Raw genomic sequence first — 20556 nt, 5'->3', positions numbered from 1 at the left:
ACAGAGCAGTTCACATACTTGTTCTCACATACAGGTAGAAATACAGTATGCCTGTTTCCAAAGCATGCAAATCCTATTTTTAGGGCTACTATTACTATAAAACAAAAAAAAAATTATGCAGTTCTGTCTCCTAAGATATAAGAGGTTGGAAAAACCAATTCTCACTTTTAATGTGCTCATGAAATTTCACCCAGAAGCAGCGTTCAACCATAACAAAGCCAAATTACTGAAGCTCTCATTACACTAAAGCTAGTGCAAAGTCACAATTGATATATGAGTCAGTCACTCTCAGCATTGATTTGCAGAGCTCTCTGAATGTCTCTCAGCAGTACTGTACTTTAAAAAGCATTTTTTCCCCTCACTGCCATTCATCACGACTCAAATTGTCAAGTTTTATTTACATCTCTTTGTTAGGTTAAAATATTCAACAATACAATTAATTAAATTTTAGTTATCCTATTTTTCTTTCCCCCCCACTACCAATATTAAACAAAGTAAAAGAATAGAAAAATAGCTGATGTAGTTTCACTAATCCCTCACCAAGTCATAACAAGACTTTAAAAAAATATTGCAGATATCTTTCTGAATCATGTCACTTCATATCTACTCAAAGAGCCTGTTCTGATCTCAATATTGCAACACACAATGGATTTCCAGCAGTTATTCAGCATATATTTTTAGCAGCAGGATAGCAACACACATACAAATTGCAGTGGCTTATGCCATTTTTCAGGCAATAACCATTAGGTGGGCAATTCATGAGAATAAAAAATGGCAAGCAGGAAAAAATCTACACCAATCAACTTTTAAATACTCAGTTTAGAGCACAGCTAACAAGGAAAACAAGCCATGTATGCTAATCTCTTATAGGACTTCACTGGGGACTTTGAAGGGAATTGAGTATTTAGGGACAATAAGAGGGCATACAAAACATAAGAGTAATGTTGCTACAGAGCTGGTCAGCACGATTTACTGGAAGATCATCCCCCCCACCATCTTCCAGAGGGATCTGGGTGGGTGGCAGGGTGATTCAAATGACAGGAGGAAAGGATTGCTAGGGACAGAATGGCTGGCAGGGCAGGCTAGGGAAGAATGGGATGCAAAATGGCAGGCAGCAGACAGCAATCTAGTGTGGCTGGCTGCTCTACAGAGCAAGTCCAGGTGAGGAGGGTAGGCAGGAGTCAACATCATTCCTCCAGGGGCCTCAAAAAAATTAACAACTATGATGACAGACCCCAAAATTGGTAAGTTATCCCTCTAATTCTGAACTACTACACAGAAGATGCATTCCTTGTGACCCAATATGGACAGGATGGGGGATGAGATCAGTGCATACACCTCTACCCTGATATAACGGTGTCCTCAGGAGCCAAAAAAATCTTACTGCGTTATAGGTGAAACCGTGTTATATCGAACTTGCTTTGGTCCGCCGGAGTGCACAGCCCCGCCCCCCTGGAGCGCTGCTTTACCGCGTTATATCCAAATTCATGTTATATCGGGTTGCATTATATCGGGGTAGAGGTGTATTTGACTACATAAATCCAACAGACTTCCCTCACCATCACCACAGACACAGATACAGAAATGGATGATGTAACAGCCACAAGCTATATAGTCCCACAGCTTCTATCCCTCAAAACAAGTTACAAAATTCCAAATATTCTCTTTTTCCTTCCAATATTAATATTTTTACAGGGACGAGGGGGAGGAAGTATTCAATGCAAAGACCAACGGAAAAAGACAACATTATTCTAATATCTATGAAATATTGTAATATGACAGACAATAGCAATAAAATATACACTCTATTTCCAAAATAACATGAATTTGAGCATGAGAACACTTAAGAAAACTTTACCTAGAAACATACAGCATCTTCTGAAAATTGTTGCCCTCTTTTGTAAACACGTAAGCACAACTATGTTACCAATAAAATAATTTCTTTCAAAACTACAGCAAGTAAATTCAGACATACAATGAATCAGTTGGTAAAAATTCCTTATTGACAGAAATCACATTACTTGTATTCTGTCTAAAGTCAGTTGTAAAGAGGTATGGTCCTCATGGAAAGTAATGGAGATGCCTATTCAGCACGTTTACCAAACCTGTGTGTGGCCGCACTGGGTTTTTAATGGGTAATCAAGTTTAACAGGCCATGTCAAAAGGCCTGACGTGTGCAGCTGAGCAATTGTTGGAAGACAACTAAAGACGGAAAAGCTGGGGTTATTCTTTTCATTGGCACATACAGCATCTTGATAAAAGAAAAGAATCAATTTATGTCAATGGGTGTTTGTGCCAAATTTCAAAGTTTATTGGGGGGGTCCTACAACAACAAAAATCCTAGACTACTAGGCAAAATATATTGTCACTTCTCCAGTATATTATTGTTTATAATCCTCCTCACGATGAACTTCGGAGACAAAGATTTTTTTTTCCCCTTTAGAGTCAAATATCCTTAAGCTTTGGCATAATTATGTAACATTTCATGGGTAAAAGAGGATAGAGATGGAAGATAGATTTCTACCTGCAGCCAATACCGTACACCTATTGTGCAACCAAAAAACAAAACAAAGCTAACTTGAAAGACTATCTGTATAATTATTGCTTCCTTACATTTTAGTTTGAACTAATCTTAATTTTATCACCAAATATAAATCTCTCTATTTGTAAAGTACCTATGATTCAAAGTCTCTCCCACACAAGTGTTACATAGGACTGACCTTTTTCTCTCACAAACAAAAAGCTCAACCATATCAGACCCATCTTACACAGCCCCACCGGTCCCCCATTCATTCAGAGTCCACTTCAAAATTCCACTCATTTCAAACTTTCCTTGGACTTTCTCCCACACAAACACACAGATTCGCTGACTCTGTTCCCCTTCCCATTGCACTGTTGAGTGAGTGTCAGCCTCCCCCTTCCAACTGCTCATAAATGTGGCTTAGAATCTGGTTTGTATGAAAGCTGCTATACATTTTGAGGACCTGATCCTCAGCTCCTTAGTCAGGCAGAAGTCCAGGTGCAATCAATGGGAGTGTTGCCTAAGAAAGGAGTTTCAAATCATGCCCTGAAGTTGTATTGTACTCCATGATGCTGTATTTCTGCTGAACAATTTTATTAACACATTCAGTGCCCATTTATTAAGTTAAAGGGAACAGTAATTTTAGTATCTTTAAACTTATTCAAATCCTTCCTAAAAATTAACTTCCCACAAAACAAACATATAATCCAGACTCAAAATATGCACATACCTAACATGATTTATCTTATACTAGAGCCATTATTCTATCTCATTTCTCACACACATCCCGTTTTTATCATCTCCATTTAGCTTCAATGCAGGCCCTGAGTCTCCACTGACTTGCATCTTATATAGCCACCTGTGCAGACTGGGTATGAAACACTGCCATTTTGATCTGGTAACTTTCTACTTCTGCTTTCAACAGGTGTCAATGACACTATAATATGGACAGCAGTGAAATAAGAGGCCCTCAGATTGTAAACTTTTTGGTGCATGGACCTGTTTATTAGATTAAGCTCCTAACACACTTTGGGGAACTGTAAAAACAATAATGAAAGCAAAACCACCAACAACGTGAACAAAAGCCTCTTTCCACACATGTTTTAATTTCTTTTAATTTCCTTTAAGTATTAATAAAAGGTTCATTAGGCAGCCTGACAGGGTCCCTTTTTTCATTTAATTAAATCTTGAGCCTCTGTATTTGAAGTAAAAAACAGACACTGGATGAGGAGAATTCTTTGAGTAAAAAAGTTTTGAGATTCAAAAAATCCTTTAGAGCTTTGTCTAACCCTTCTCTAAATAAGTAATTCCCTAAAAAAGAAAGGCCAAAAGTTTCTGTCTGGGTGGCTAAACAATTTGAATGAGACCACAGGATTCTCCAAGCTATAGGGTGGAATCTAAGTTTTTTTCAGAGAAGTAGAAGAGACACTGTTTAATTTTATTAGCAGAATATTTGTTTTAAGATATTTGAGAGGGAATAGTTGGATTTTGTTTGTTTTTGGGAGAAAACGGCATTTCTTAAAGCTCTTCTGACAACATTGTGATGATAAAAGACAGAGGTGCTCCTAAGACAAGGGTGGAGATTTCAAATTCTGCCCTATTATTTTATTTTTGTAGCATTTCTTTTAAAAGTATTAGAATTTCACAAGGGTTGGAAACTGCCATTAAGTTTAATAAAGGTGGAATGAATCTGAATCGAAAACTAAAGTCAACAGCTTCCCTCTCCCTTTTAAATTTTTCCACTGGAAAAGTGAGAACGTGGCATAAGCATAAAGTCTAGGGGCAACATTTTCAAAAATGACTAAACGACTTAAGATCCTAAATTTCATTTTCAAAAGTGATATTGGCATTTAAAGGCCTATGTCTCACTGAAAGTCAATGGGATTTAGGCTCATAAATCACTTTTAAAAATTTACCCTATTGCTAAGTCTACCACTGTGCAAAGCACACGGAGCATTGCCGAATGTGGAACAAGAGCCCTTCTCTCTCAATGTTTTACTTTCTCCTCCCTTCTTCCAATGAAAAAAGTTGAGACACAGTAAGGGGTGCACGTGCACCAAAAACCATGAACCTTAAAAAAATTCCAAAATGAAAATTGTTTAGAAATTATTGGTCAAAATACTGAAAACTTTCTATTAAAATGATTTTTTTTCCACAAAAAGTTTTGTTTTTGTCAAAGTCATTTTTTGTTGGAAAAACAACCCCAAAACATGTTGATCAGCTTTTCCTGTAAGTATTGTTATAATGGCTTCACCTCCTGGAAGCAATGCAACCATCTCAAATATAACGCAGATAAAATCTGTATACCATACCATATCTCTGTATCTCCCATTGGTAGACAGACAGACACTGGTATGTAATGCGTAAACACACACACACACACACACACCCCTGCCTGCCATTGTTTCTGCGAGACAGCATACGAGCAAAAAGATGATATGTAAGGTATCAAGCTAGTCCTGCTTTTGACCAATACACACTCAACATTATTTCTACATTTGGTTTATTACCCCTGTCAACACTTTCATGACTATTTCTTTTCTCTTTCAGAAAAAAATATGACTGTTAAACTATGACTCTAAAATGCATAATTTAACAGAATCTCAGACTTAACACACCACACTGCCAGTAAACTACACCTGTGCTACCTCAAGCACCACACCAGATGCCCAATTTGAGTAGCATGAATGCAGCAATATGAAACAAACTTATCTGCTTGGATGTTTCACAATCAGAATGCCTCAGATACAAAATGTATTAACAGAGAAATGTTATTAGCTCTACGTGTATTCTGAATTTTTATTTTAAATCTACTGAATAAAAAGCATATGCTGGCAGCATGCAGATTAAATGTTGGTGTGACAGTAAATCAATCTTTCAGTGTTTTGGGATTTTACGGTCATCGGAGGAAAAAAAAGTGGCCTCAAAAAAGAAGACACAACTGTGACGCCATTGCTAGACTTCAACAAACACTCACATAGAGGCATACACTGTTTAATTCATCCCCGGGGATCAAAGGTGTTTTATTCCTATACCAAGTTAACTGAACACTGTCAATTCAGTTCTGATCATAATTAAACATTAGATCTTTACCCAAAAATAATATGCATTTGATAACTGACTGGCACTTTTTGTAATATCTGCTTCCATTTAAACCTCTTGGGATTTCCTCACTATATTGGATGCATTAGAAGTCTAATAGGAAATTGTATTTTTCAAAAGGCTTACACTTTGTGATTTAGAAAGAAATCAGGTTTCAAGTAGAGAACATACTTTGATGTCTCTACTATATTCAAAGTCATTGATCATGTTTACTTGGAACATGATATCCATACAGCATGTCCATAATTTACAATAGGCAAGAAATTTCTAAGAATAGTTATTTATGAACCACAGGAAATAAAGCCAACATAGACAGCTCAAAGTGGCACAGTTTGTTGATTTGGTTTGTTTGTTTGCCCACAGACAGCATACTAACAAAAACAAAAAGATTTTTCATTTATCCCCCAAGACCTGATTTCAATCATCTGTATTTTCCCTTATAAATCTATCTGCTCTTGTGTTATATATTCCAGAGCACATTGCACACCCCTGGGTACCCAAGGTTTGGATTAACAACAACAACGACTCATCTAATGTACACCCAAGAGCGTGAGCTACCAAAACATCTTGGTGGAAGTCACAGAGAATGGGTTGGAAGTAGGGATCACAGCGTGGTCAGCAAGGTCCTATGGGAGAGTCAACTGGAAATAGAAGCAGCAAGTGCAACCGAAGGGAGGGCTGAAGGAACAGCCAGAGGAAAGAGGGGTCAGTGTGGCACCTTCTCCGTCTCTTCCTCTCTCTTTAGGGAGTAGGAGGGAGAGGTGGAAGGGCAGGGGCAACTGAAAGCAGAGAAAGGAATTTTTACAACCAATATTTTCAGACCTTTCAGTTAGACATGAGTCCGGTTTGAGGGCAGGATGTGCAACGCGTTTAGTTGGTTCTTATTTTATCCAAAGTGGTTCCCTCATCTTGGGCACAAATTCTGTTCTGAATAGAATAGCTTATGATATTACTGTTATTTACTGAGCACCAACAAATACAGATTTTTAAAAAATGTCTATTTTGTTTGGTCCCCAATAGGAGTTGGCTCACGAAGAGCCCTCACTTCACCCCAGGTGAATCTGGTAAAGTGTGCAGTGAATGAGGCAAAAGCTCTCTTAGGAGACATGCCTCATTCCCTGCATATCTTCTATGTGTACAGGGACTGATGCAAGGGCTTTCCAAGGCTCTGCTCTTGCCACTGTCTGTGTATCTTGAAGAACAGAAGCGTGTGGCAGCTTGAAGTGCTCTGGTAAGCGGTTTCTTCGTAAGGAACTGGTAAAGCATATGGGATAGGGCATCCCAGTGGTGTGTAGCTTATTTTCTTTCATTTCTTTCAAAAAATTCCACCCAAAGAACTAAGTTAGAGAAACATTAAGGATGCATGGTTAAGCACTCAAACATCAGGAAATACTGAGTTAAGATTGTTATGCAACTTTAATTCTGTCCGCTTGTGCATATGCATTGCAACTGTCTTTAATTACATGACCATATACTGTTTCTCAAATATAACGCATTATACCATTTTCCCTACATACATCCTTATAAAACGCCCTTACATCAATCACTGTGCATCTTGTATATAAATGACTTTCATGAATTCTGTTTGCCTGGTACTGTATGTACTAGAGGTACAGGATGCTGCACTTACTTGTGTAACATTACTCATGTAATGTTATAAAAAGTATATATTCAGCAAATATATGTGATATCTGAAACTACTAAATATTATTGAATACTGCTAGTATTCATGCACAGGGTGGAGAGGGCAGAGGTTTTGCTGAAAGTGCTTAACCATGCTATACTTAATGAGAGAGCTAGGGACAGTCACTTTTTGAAAAGACTTTTGTTAGTATTGACTGGTATGATCTACAATCATCTGGAATCCCCCTCTACTACACCTCCCCATAATGCTTTCAAAACAGGAATTGGGTTATTTTCCCTGTTTAGAGAGTTGTGGAATATTTGAACTATTGAAGGTATTAGAAACTTTTGAAAAAAGTATTAAAGAATTCACTTCTAAAGCAATCCCAATTCTGGAAATTTACCATGTAGAAGATCTCTTACAGAATTCTGAACTTCATCTACTGCTTCAACCTGCATTTTTTGTTCAATAATCTGGAAGATTTTCAAATTCTCAAATACTAATTTTATTATAGAGTTCCTGAAGGTAAACACATTCTTTATAGAATTTAAAATGTGTCAGTTATTCCTAGGATTTTTTAAACCAGTTATTGTATTCTCTTCCATTACAATTGTGGGTTCTACATCTGGGGCATTAGTGGAATGGCATATTTTTAAAAAACATACAGGTTTCATTTTCACATACCACTTTTTTCACAGGAACTCTGTCTAATTTAGTATACAGCGTGAATGCACAAGGGGGCAAAATTAAGGATGTGAGGACAACCATAAATCTGGCATTTCCCAACTATATGGTGCTTGACTTTGCAATTTATATAGCATTCTTTCAACTTAGTTTTTTGAATGTAATTATATTTATATTTGTAGAACAAATATTAACATGGAGAGGATTCCTTTTATAAAGAAACAGTACCTATAAAATGTCATTTCAATTCCTAAAGCTAGCACACAAACAACAAGGAATCTCACATGAGGGGGAAAAAGAATGCCTCAGTTCACTGACGTTACCCAAAATAAATGAAAAAGGACTAAATAAATCGCAGGAATTAAGAAAATTATTGCAAGGAACAGCATGAAGACAGGCAGTCTGTATTTTGCTAAGCTGCAATTTTGGTACAAGTAAAAGCAACAGTCGAAGGCATATATCTTTTAGGAGAAAGGAAGTACATTTTTGGCCAAAATGTAACCTGAAACACATGGAGCTGAGACAAAGAGTGATGAAAAAGATTAATTTTCCTTGTGGCAGGGTTCACAGTTGAGGAAATGTGACCTTTAAGAGGAGAGAGAAATCTACAGATGTGTTAATACTTTACATGTCCGAGAAGTAAAGTGACGTGATCTATACACCTCTACCCCAATATAAAGCAACCCAATATAACACATATTCCGATATAACGCGGTAAAGCAGTGCTCCGGGGAGGCGGGGCTGCACACTCCGGTGGATCAAAGCAGGTTCTATATAACGCGGTAAGATTTTTTGGCTCCCGAAGACAGTGTTATATTGAGATAGAGGTGTATTTAATTTAGATTGCTTAATGAAATATCCGATTGTTGTTTCATAGAAAAAGGTTCATGTTGTGACGTTTTCAAATAAGCGGCAATAGCCGACCCTCCGCCTTTCTTCTCACTCACCACAAATTTAGTGGATGAAAAGATAAATGTAACAAACTAGAATGTACTTGGAATCAATCTTTTAAAAAAATGTGTCTTGAACATCTTGTATATCCCTCTGTGAGGGGTCTGCAGAACATAAGACAAAAAATTAATGTTTTAATCAAGAACTTGAGTAAAAGAACAAATGGAACCAATTCAGATCCATATATAGGAAATATCTTAAAGGAAATGTTAAGTCAAGTATAGCATTGAGAATGCATTATTGTTGACATGTCTACAGTCCCTAGAAGAGGGTGAATAGATTTGCTTGAGGGACCCTGCTCCTTTCTTTGTGAAAAGTCCCAGAGTGTAATTGTGGGTAATTGTTCATCCTCCCTGGAGGACTCCTTCAGACAGCATACTGCCTGGTCGTGATACTCCTTCTGCTCAACAAGCATGGGAGACTAGTAGGAGGGTTTGAAAGGAGACATGGGCAGCTGTGTCTTCAGTATGCTGATGTCACCCAGCTCTTCCCTTCCAACCCATCAGACTGCTATGCAGGAGGGTAGATGAGATGATAATTAAAATCTATGAATCAGACCTGGTTGGTTCATTAAAATTGGTGACTTGGTATACGGATATGACTGGAAGTTGGACAAGATCCATCTGGCTCAGGATTGATTCAGACGTAACAGGCAATGCTGGTAAATAAAAGGAAGCAACCAGAACAGTTGATGATGATTATATCAGCAGTGCTGGTTATCAGTAAATCCATGATTCGTTACACAATGTAACAGGACGTTACAAGTGTTGGCATCTCTCTCTGAGGCAGAGGAACCTAGACGCAAGGACAGACAGGCCCTGTGTGAAAAAACCCTTGCAAAAGCCAACATCAGGAGAAAGCTGAGGGTTTCAGTAGCATTCTTGGTATTTAGCCATTGGAACAGATTACCATTGGCTATGGTAAATTCTCCATCACTTGGAGTGTTTGAATCAAGACTGGAAGTTTTGGTAAAAGTTTTATTAGAGCTGGGGTGCTCTTATGTGCTCAGCAAGCACCTTTTTTTGATCAGCACCTGAGGAGAAGAGTAAAACTTCTTTTATTACAGATATGAGCCTGAGAAAAGTTATCCATGCCTTTGTCACATCAGGACTAGACAACTGTAACATACTCCAACCACAGCTACAACTACAGACCAGGTGGAATTTGAAGTTAAGCAGACAGCAGTATTCTGCGCTATTAAGCATTGCTGCACACAATAAACCTATCATCTGTATGATATTTCTAGCAGTGTATTACTTTTCAGATGGTGTTTAAGGTGTTCATTTTAACTTTTAAAACCTTAAATGGCTGAAGAAATAGCTACTTAAGAGATGGCATCCCAGCTAGGAGCCTCCTGGTTTAATGCCAGGGTACCACTGGCAGGATGTTTTCCATCAGGAGTCCTTGATTTTGGAACACACTCCTTCCCTTGACCCAGCAGAGGTCAGACACTCTAACATTCAGGCACACTGTGAAGCAGGGATCTCAAACTCAATTTACCTTAGGGCTAGTGCCAGTCCTCACATCCTCCCAGCGGGACAATAATGACACTGAAGATGGTGTTCAGAAAAGAAAATGTTTATACTGTATTTTTTCATTTCCAATTTCTTAGAAATAATAAAACTGTCATACAACTTGACACAATTATTCGCCTGCCAGAGAGTTTTTAGTGTTTGCCACACACCTGGCAACACTTCAGTTCTATCAGTTTGTTGATGTTTGGCCTCAGTGACAGAGCAGTGGAAACTGAGTGCATCAGATAGTTGTGTTTGGTATTTTGATGTGTTTATATTCCTTGTGGAAAAAAGTGACACTGCCTCCATGGCTGACTGCCTGGCAACTAATGATGCGGCCTCCATGGCCTACTCTGCCCGGCGACTAGTGATGGTATCTCAGTCCCTTTCCCCCAGCCAGTGGGAGCTGCAGAGGCACAGCTCCTGCAGCAGACATTGCTGACAGTGCCTCTGCATGCGTCTCTCCTCTGTGGGCCGCAGTGGGGAGGTTCTCAAGCTGCAGATGGCCTGCAGGCCAGGACTTTGAGACCACTGCTGTAAAGTTAGGCATTGATCCTGTCAACAACTGTGCCCACTCAGAGTTCTGCCTGCAGAGCCAGCTGCAGTTGTGTATTTAGCAATTGGGGCATTAATCTTTTGTCTAGACTGGTCCAGATGGACTATTGGTCTGACCCAGTATTGCCCTTCTTATATTCTTATGTCACAAGTTTTTGGACCTGGGGTGGGGTGAAAGACAAAGTGGTCAGATTGGGATTAGTATGGTTTATTATTATGGGAAACACATTAATTAATTAACTATTACTGTGGTAATGTGCAAGCCCTTCACTGTGTATTTTGTGGATTTTTCTTAGGGTGTTTTTTTTAAAAAGCACTTAAGAGCTTTCCCTTGCTGGATCCTTAAAGAAATATTCTTAAAACACGTACAATCCTAGTTGGAGATCCCTTCTTGAAACCAAAGAAATGACTGTTTAAATTATCTGCATATTACATTTTCTGTTCCAACAAAATGACTCTACAAACATAGATTTATGATAATACAGGAAACGCTCAGAAAATTTGACTATGAGGAAAAATATCAAAAGATGATTTGTATTATCCTGCATATATGATCTAAGCATAAATTTAGTCTATCAGTCATTATTAAGAGATGGGGTTAAAGGGGTGGGGGGATTAAAAGCAAAGGAAGGAGAATATGACAAAGGCCAGAAAAAGTCTGAGATTATTAAGAAGCTGCGTGATAATATACTTACCCATGTTATCTTTCCTATGCAGCCAAGATCTCCAAGCGCATTCCTAACAGGTATCTAATTAGTTTTGTATCACAATTATGGTACTAACCTTTCTTAACTATGTCTGTGTTTTCCTGGCATAATTTTCATCCTTACACAGCTTTTGGTTAAAAAAACAACAACATCAACAAAAAACTATTTCAGTAGAATTAGGGAACATAAAAATGGCCAAAGGTCCATCTAGCCCAGTATCCTGTCTTCCGTCAGTGGCCAATGCCAGGTGCTTCACAGGGAATGAGCAGAACAGGAAGTGACAAATATTTTGGAGAGCCTTCTGTTTGCTGGAGATGCATTTTGTTGGACCTTACTCCAAAGCAGGGATGTAAAAAAAATTTTTTTTTGTTATGCAACTGACTAGCAAATAACAGATAGCAGTATTCAATATTATTTGGGGAAGGGGTGGAGTAACCACATTGTGAAATGTCTTTGTAGAAGCAGCGTCACGACAAAATGATCATTCATAGTATATATGTTATTACAACTACAACTATCCACGTCGGAATCTGTTTAAAACATGAGCACCAAGAATAATCAGAATGTTATTTCAATGCACAAAAATCTGCAATTACTACATGATTCAAATTCTTGTTAAGTTTAAATACACCAAAACTGCTGTGAGTCTCTGTACATATGGTTAATTTATCATACAGTACATGTAACTCAAACCAAAAGAGCTCCCACCTTCCTGTAGGAGTTGCACCTAGGTGATTTGTTCCACCCTACCCCCAATACCATCACGGAAGCACTTCACAGAGCTGCCCAGAGCCGAGGCTCAGAGGACATGGAGAGAAGGCTTGGCTCCTCCACATTCTCGCTCCACTCTACTGTTGCGTTCATTTTTAAAAAAAAGAAAAAGAAAGAAAGAAAGAGAGAGAGATACTGACTGACTGACTCTACAGCCCAGTGGTCAGGGAACTCACCTGGGATGCAGGAAACCAAAGTCCAAATCCCTGCTCCAAATCAGGCAGACAAGGTGCTTGAACATCAACTATTAGATACCCTGAGGCTGGTGTGTGTCTGTCTTTCTCTCTCTGAAAATTTTCACAACAGGTACATCTACACTGCAAAAAACGAACCTGCAGCAGCAAGTCTCAGAGCCCAGGTCAACTGACTCAGACTCACGCTAAGGGGCTAAAAATATCAGTGTAGGCATTCCTGCTGGGGCTGGAGCCTGGGCTCTGAAATCCAGAGACTCCTGCAAGCCTGAGTCAATTGACCTAGGCTCTGAGCCTCACTCCTGCAGGTTGGTTGGGTTTTGCTGGCAGTGTAGACATACCTACTTTGTCCCTATGTTTGAAAGTGTTCTGAAATCTTGCAAGTTTTCACAGGACAGGAATCAGGAAAACCATTTTCTGACTGACTTCGGGTGCTCATTCTATTCTTGCCACGATGTTCTGAGCTCTGATTCTCCTCCACAAACTCTTTAGTCATCCAAAACTAGCACCATACATGCTCTCCTCTGCAGTTTATAGGAGCCCTCAAAAGCAGTGCCATGCTCTGGATTACCCCATTCCTAGTGAGTGAGTCAGTAATCTGAGTTTACTATGGGTGCTGACGAAAGATCCATGGTATCAGATCAATCCATACTTGTATGCAGTCTACTCGCAACAGGGAAGTCAATTTCTTTGCTTCAGAGGCAAAGTAAAAGGAGGCTGGCATGGTTTAATGGCATTTGGAATGTCTGAAGAATGCCAGAATCCTAAAAAGGTTAGTCTGTTAAGCAATTTACTGTTATAGTCTGGTCTGCCATGGAATCAGCAATCAGCCTAAGGAAACCCTTATGTGTATCTCTAATAATGCATGTTCTGCTCGGAAGTTAACAACTCTTCCATGTGAGTTTCTAGGCATTCATATATGGGCTGAAGAAGGGCCATATTCATGTGCATAATAGGAATCTGAGAATATAGACAAAGCTGGGGGATGGAAAGCAAGACGGGAGGTTTTTATCCCCTTGAATCTAGATTAGGCTGCTGAACTATAGCAATGGAAACTGAATTTCTGCTGAAATGCAGCTAAAGAACCTTTGGGGAGGCAGAACAGTAATGCTCCACATTCTTTGTAAAGAAGGCTTTAAAAGTCACTAATATAGAGCTTCTGATCTTCATGTACTTTTGTAATAACCTTAGTCCCAGATCTGGACCTTAGCGTCCAAAATATGGGGGTTAGCATGAAAACCTCCAAGCTTAGCTACCAGCTTGGACCTGGTACTTGCTGCCACCACCCAAAAAATTAGAGTGTTTTGGGGCACTCTGGTCCCCCTGAAAAACCTTTCCTGGGGACCCCAAGACCCAAATCCCTTGAGTCTCACAACAAAGGGAAATAATCCTTTTTCCCTTCCCCCCTCCAGGTGCTCCTGGAGAGATACACAGACACAAGTTCTGTGAATCCAAACAGAGTGAATCTCCCTCTCTGTTCCCAATCCTGGAAACAAAAAGTACTTTCCTATTCCCCCAGAGGGAATGCAAAGTCAGGCTAGCAATCCAACACACAAATCTCCCCTTGATTTCTTCCTCCCACCAATTCCCTGGTGAGTACAGACTCAATTTCCCTGAAGTAAAGAAAAACTCCAACAGGTCTTAAAAGAAAGCTTTATATAAAAAGAAAGAAAAATAAGTACAAATGTTCTCTCTGTATTAAGATGATACAACACAGGGTCAATTGCTTAAAAGAATATTGAATAAACAGCCTTATTCAAAAAGAATACAAATCAAAGCACTCCAGCACTTATATTCATGCAAATACCAAAGAAAAGAAACCATATAACTTACTATCTGATCTCTTTGTCCTTACACTTGGAAACAGAAGACTAGAAAGTAGAACTACTTCTCCAAAGCTCAGAGAAAGCAGGCAGGCAGAAAACAAAAGACAAAGACACTCAAATCCCTCCACCCAAAGTTGAAAAAATCCGGTTTCCTGATTGGTCCTCTGGTCAGGTGCTTCAGGTGAAAGAGACATTAACCCTTAGCTATCTGTTTATGACACGCCCCCCAAATTGCAGACAGTGGGGAAGCTCACTGGCGGCGATTTCCTTCTAGAACTTGAAAATAAACAGATTAATACAACACATACACCTTTACATATACTCCTAAGTATATAACTAACAGACTTCTACATTTTAAGAACACTTTTTAACTACTGAATTCTGGGAAACTCTCACGGGAGAGTGCATCAGCAACTTTATTAGAAGCTCCTGTGATGTGTTGAATTTCAAAATCAAAATCTTGGAGAGCTAAACTCCAACAAAGAAGTTTCTTGTTGTTCCCCTTGGCAGTATGAAGCCACTTTAGTGCAGCATGATCAGTTTGTAGTTGGAACCGCCGTCCCCAAACATATGGGCGTAGCTTTTCCAGGGCGTACACAATGGCATAGCATTCCTTTTCACTGACTGACCAGTGACTTTCCCTCTCAGACAGTTTCTTGCTGAGAAACACGACAGGATGGAAGTTGTGATCTGTTGCTTCCTGCATGAGCACTGCTCCTATACCACGCTCAGATGCATCTGTGGTTACTAGGAATGGCTTGTCAAAATCCGGGGCCCTGAGCACAGGGTCCGACATGAGCGTTGCCTTAAGTTGGGTAAAGGCCTTTTGACACTCATCAGTCCACTTAACTGCATTTGGCTGGGTCTTTTTGGTCAGGTCGGTCAGTGGGGCAGCGATTTGGCTGTAGTGTGGTACAAATCGCCTGTAGTATCCGGCCAAGCCTAAGAAGGATTGGACCTGTTTCTTTGACCTTGGGACAGGCCACTTTTGGATAGCATCCACCTTGGCCTGTAGGGGGTTTATGGTTCCTCGACCCACCTGGTGCCCCAGGTAAGTCACTCTGTTTTGGCCTATTTGACACTTTTTGGCCTTAACAGTTAGTCCTGCCTGCCTGATGCGCTCAAAGACCTTTTCCAGGTGTAGTAGGTGTTCGGGCCAGGAGTCTGAAAAAATGGCCACATCATCGAGGTAGGCAACTGCAAATTCTCCCAGTCCAGCTAGTAGACCATCTACCAGCCTCTGGAAGGTGGCGGGTGCATTTCGAAGGCCGAAAGGAAGGACATTGAATTCATACACCCCCGCATGGGTGACGAATGCTGACCTCTCCTTGGCAGGTTCATCTAGCGGTACTTGCCAGTACCCCTTGGTTAAGTCTATTGTAGAGATGAACTGGGCACGTCCCAACTTTTCCAATAGCTCATCGGTACGTGGCATTGGATAGTTGTCCGGACGAGTTACAGCATTTAGCTTACGGTAGTCCACGCAAAAGCGTATTTCCCCATCTGGTTTGGGTACCAGAACCACTGGAGATGCCCATGCACTGGTAGATGAGCGGATTATACCCATCTGTAGCATGTTTTGGATCTCCCGTTCTATAGCAGCTTGGGCATGAGGAGACACTCGGTAGGGTGGGGTTCTGATTGGGTGAGCATTACCTGTATCAATGGAGTGGTATGCCCGTTCAGTCCGTCCTGGGGTGGCTGAGAACAATGGGGCGAAGCTAGTGCACAGCTCTTGATTTGCTGCCGCTGCAGACGTTCCAGAGTGGTTGAGAGGTTTACCTCTTCCACGCCACCGTCTTTTTTCCCGTCGTAGTAGACACCGTCAGGCCACTCAGCATCCTCTCCCTGGACTGTAAACTGACAAACCTGTAAGTCTCTGGAATAGAAAGGCTTGAGAGAATTAACATGGTACACTTTAGGCTTTAGTGAGGAATTGGGAAATGCTATGAGGTAGTTTACAGCTCCCAGGCGCTCTTGGACCGTGAATGGCCCTTCCCATGAGGCTTCCATCTTATGGGCCTGTTGCGCCTTCAAGACCATAACCTGGTCTCCTACCTTGAAGGACCGATCTCTGGCATGTCTGTCATACCAGGCCTTTTGCTCTTCTTGAGCATCCTGTAGGTTCTCTTTAGCAAGGGCTAAAGAGTGTCGGAGGGTGCTTTGTAGGTTGCTTACAAAGTCCAGCATGTTAGTTCCTGGAGAAGGCGTAAACCCCTCCCATTGCTGCTTCACCAACTGTAATGGCCCCTTAACCTCGTGACCATACACAAGTTCAAATGGTGAAAACCCTAAACTGGGATGTGGTACAGCCCTGTAGGCAAACAGCAACTGCTGCAACACTAGGTCCCAATTATTGGAGAATTCGTTGATGAATTTTCGTATCATGGCCCCCAAAGTTCCATTGAACCTTTCCACCAGGCCATTGGTTTGATGGTGGTATGGGGTGGCAACCAAGTGATTCACCCCATGAGTTTCCCACAGTTTTTCCATGGTCCCTGCCAGGAAATTAGACCCTGAATCTGTAAGGATGTCGGAGGGCCAACCTACCCTGGCAAAGATGTCTGTTAGGGCCAGGCACACAGTGTTAGCCCTGGTGTTGCCTAGAGCTACTGCTTCCGGCCATCGGGTAGCAAAGTCCACTAAAGTCAGTACGTACTGCTTTCCTCTGGGCGTCTTTTTTGGGAAAGGGCCCAGAATATCCACAGCTACTCGCTGAAATGGGACCTCAATTATGGGGAGTGGCTGGAGAGGGGCCTTGACCTGGTCTTGAGGCTTTCCCACTCTTTGGCATACCTCACAAGACCGGACATACTTGGCAACGTCCTTGCCCATCCCCTCCCAGTGGAAGGACTTCCCCAACCGGTCCTTGGTTCTGTTCACCCCAGCATGACCACTGGGATGATCATGGGCTAAGCTTAAGAGCTTCCCCCGGTACTTAGTTGGAACCACCAACTGTTTTTGCGGCTGCCATTCTTCCCGGTGTCCACCAGAAAGAATTTCCTTGTATAAAAGTCCTTGGTCTATAACAAACCGGGATCGATTAGAAGAGCTGAGAGGCGGTGGGGTGCTCCGGGCCACCGCCCAAGCTTTCTGAAGGCTGTCATCCGCTTCCTGCTCAGTCTGGAACTGTTCCCTTGAGGCTGGGGTCACCAGTTCTTCCTCAGACTGTGGACTTGGGCTTGGTCCCTCTGGAAGCGATGTAGGTGATGGGGTTGTTTCCGTTGCTGGTGAACCGCTCTCCGCTGGTGCACCTGAGGGCATTTCAGGCTCTGGCTGAGCCTTTTGGGTATGGCTGTCTTTTGCTTCTGCCAGTTCTGGCTCGCTGGCGCCCTCTGGCGTTGAGTTTGAAGATGTGGTTGCACTTGCTGGTGCTGGTTGCTGTTCCAGTTCCGGGCCTGGGACTGGAGATGCTGTGGCTGTTTCAGTGGTTGGCATGGAATCCGGGTCCACTACCTCTGTCTGGGTCTCTGGTAACACAGACGGGGCCTCTGTGGACGGCTCAGGAACAGGAATGGGTCTGGAAGCTTGCCTGGTTTGGCTACGTGTAACCATTCCCACTCTCTTGGCCCGCCTCACCTGGTTGGCCAAGTCTTCCCCCAGTAGCATGGGGATAGGATAATTGTCATAGACTGCAAAAGTCCACATTCCTGACCAGCCTTTGTACTGGACAGGCAGTTGAGCTGTAGGCAAGTCTACAGCTTGTGACATGAAGGGGTAAATTGTAACTTTGGCCTTTGGGTTGATGAATTTGGGGTCAACGAAGGATTGGTGGATAGCTGACACTTGTGCCCCCGTGTCTCTCCACGCAGTAACCTTCTTTCCGCCCACTCTCAAATTTTCCCTTCGCTCCAAGGGTATTTGAGAGGCATCCGGGCCTGGGGATCTTTGGTGTGATGGTGGTGTAATGAATTGCACTCGCATGGTGTTCTTGGGACAGTTGGCCTTGATATGTCCCAGTTCATTACACTTAAAGCATCTTCCATCTGATGGGTCACTGGGCCGAGGTGAGTTACTGGAGACTGGTGAGGTTGAAGGGTAGGGTATCTGTGGCTTTACTTGGGTGGTATGTGGGGTCTTTGGCTGTCCTCGGTTGTAGGGTTTATGGTCTGTGTGCCCCCTGGGGTAATCGTTCCCCTTGACAGTAGCTTTCTTGCTTTCTGCCAGTTCCATCCATTTGGCTCCAATCTCCCCCGCCTCAGCGATATTCTTGGGGTTTCCATCTTGTATGTACCGTGTGATGTCTTCAGGAACACCATCCAAGAACTGCTCCATTTGTATGAGGAGGTTTAGTTCTTCCAAGGTTTGAATGTTGTTTCCTGTTAGCCAGGCCTCATAGTTTTTTGCAATGTAGTAGGCGTGTTTGGGAAATGATACCTCTGGTTTCCACTTTTGGGTTCTGAAGCGCCGACGGGCATGATCTGGGGTTATCCCCATCCTGTATCTGGCCTTGGTTAGAAAAAGTTTATAGTCATTCATTTGGTGCTTAGGCATTTCAGCTGCCACCTCTGCTAAAGGTCCACTGAGCTGTGACCTCAATTCTACCATGTACTGGTCTTCGGGAATGCTGTACCCAAGACAGGCTCTTTCAAAATTTTCCAAGAAGGCCTCGGTGTCATCACCTGCCTTGTAGGTGGGAAATTTTCTGTGCTGTGGAGCAATATTTGGTGCCGGGTTGTTAGGGTTGGCTGGCACAGGCAGCCCAGCTTTTGCCAACTCCAGTTCATGTTTTCTCTGTTTTTCCTTCTCTTCATTCTCTTTTTGTTGTTTTTCCATTTCTCGGTGGTGGGCCGCCTCCTCTTCTTCTTGCTTCCTTCTGTGGGCCAACTCATCTTCTGCTTGTTTCCTTCGGTAGGCCATCTCTTCTTCTTCTAGTTTTCTTTTGTGTGCTGCCTCTTTGATCTGTTCTTCTCTTTCTTTCATCTCCATCTCTTTTTGTTTTATTTCCAGTTGTCGCCTGTGTTCAGCTTCTTTGATTTGTTCTTCGGCGTCAATTTTTGCCTTAGAAGTCATGGTTCCTGTTTTCTTGTGTTGGGGTGCCCTCCGGTGTTTATCTTCTGAACTGCAGGTTCTCTGTTGCCTCCTGAAGTCTGCCTAGCAACAGTGCCTTTAGTTAATTTTCCTTTTCTCTCTCTAGCTAATGTTCAATGAAGGGAAACCAGAAAAACCACTTTATTTGCATGCATATAAGTGCCGGTACTTGCCTCCTAATGGGAGGGCTATTGCATGACAAAAGACCCTTAACATGCAAGCCACAAACTGCGAGAGAGAGCAGAAAAAAAAATTCTCTCTGGTTCCCTTTTAAAACCAACTGCTTCTCTCTGCTAAAAAGCCCTTATCAGAGAAAAGAAAAATATAATATTTCTACTGGCTTCTGGGTTCTGTCTATCTCCCACCAGCTGCCACTCATGTAATAACCTTAGTCCCAGATCTGGACCTTAGCGTCCAAAATATGGGGGTTAGCATGAAAACCTCCAAGCTTAGCTACCAGCTTGGACCTGGTACTTGCTGCCACCACCCAAAAAATTAGAGTGTTTTGGGGCACTCTGGTCCCCCTGAAAAACCTTTCCTGGGGACCCCAAGACCCAAATCCCTTGAGTCTCACAACAAAGGGAAATAATCCTTTTTCCCTTCCCCCCTCCAGGTGCTCCTGGAGAGATACACAGACACAAGTTCTGTGAATCCAAACAGAGTGAATCTCCCTCTCTGTTCCCAATCCTGGAAACAAAAAGTACTTTCCTATTCCCCCAGAGGGAATGCAAAGTCAGGCTAGCAATCCAACACACAAATCTCCCCTTGATTTCTTCCTCCCACCAATTCCCTGGTGAGTACAGACTCAATTTCCCTGAAGTAAAGAAAAACTCCAACAGGTCTTAAAAGAAAGCTTTATATAAAAAGAAAGAAAAATAAGTACAAATGTTCTCTCTGTATTAAGATGATACAACACAGGGTCAATTGCTTAAAAGAATATTGAATAAACAGCCTTATTCAAAAAGAATACAAATCAAAGCACTCCAGCACTTATATTCATGCAAATACCAAAGAAAAGAAACCATATAACTTACTATCTGATCTCTTTGTCCTTACACTTGGAAACAGAAGACTAGAAA

At 41.7% G+C, this 20556-nt stretch overlaps 2 protein-coding genes across 4 annotated transcripts in view; both read right to left on the bottom strand.

Annotated features, from left to right (window-relative positions):
- Positions 1-20556, bottom strand: part of SMYD3 (SET and MYND domain containing 3) — a 690401-nt gene that overhangs the window by 512037 nt on the left and 157808 nt on the right. The window lies entirely within an intron of this gene.
- Positions 17140-20556, bottom strand: part of LOC127049534 (uncharacterized) — a 219596-nt gene continuing 216179 nt past the window's right edge. The window contains exon 2 of the mRNA XM_050950442.1: positions 17140-17173. The gene's annotated coding sequence lies outside the window, so the exon portion shown is untranslated. The remainder of the gene's footprint in view (positions 17174-20556) is intronic.

Source organism: Gopherus flavomarginatus, chromosome 4, assembly GCF_025201925.1.
Source record: "Gopherus flavomarginatus isolate rGopFla2 chromosome 4, rGopFla2.mat.asm, whole genome shotgun sequence".
Taxonomy (NCBI): domain Eukaryota; kingdom Metazoa; phylum Chordata; order Testudines; family Testudinidae; genus Gopherus; species Gopherus flavomarginatus.
The sequence above is the reverse complement of the archived record's forward strand: the minus strand, read 5'-3'. Positions and strand labels throughout refer to the sequence as shown.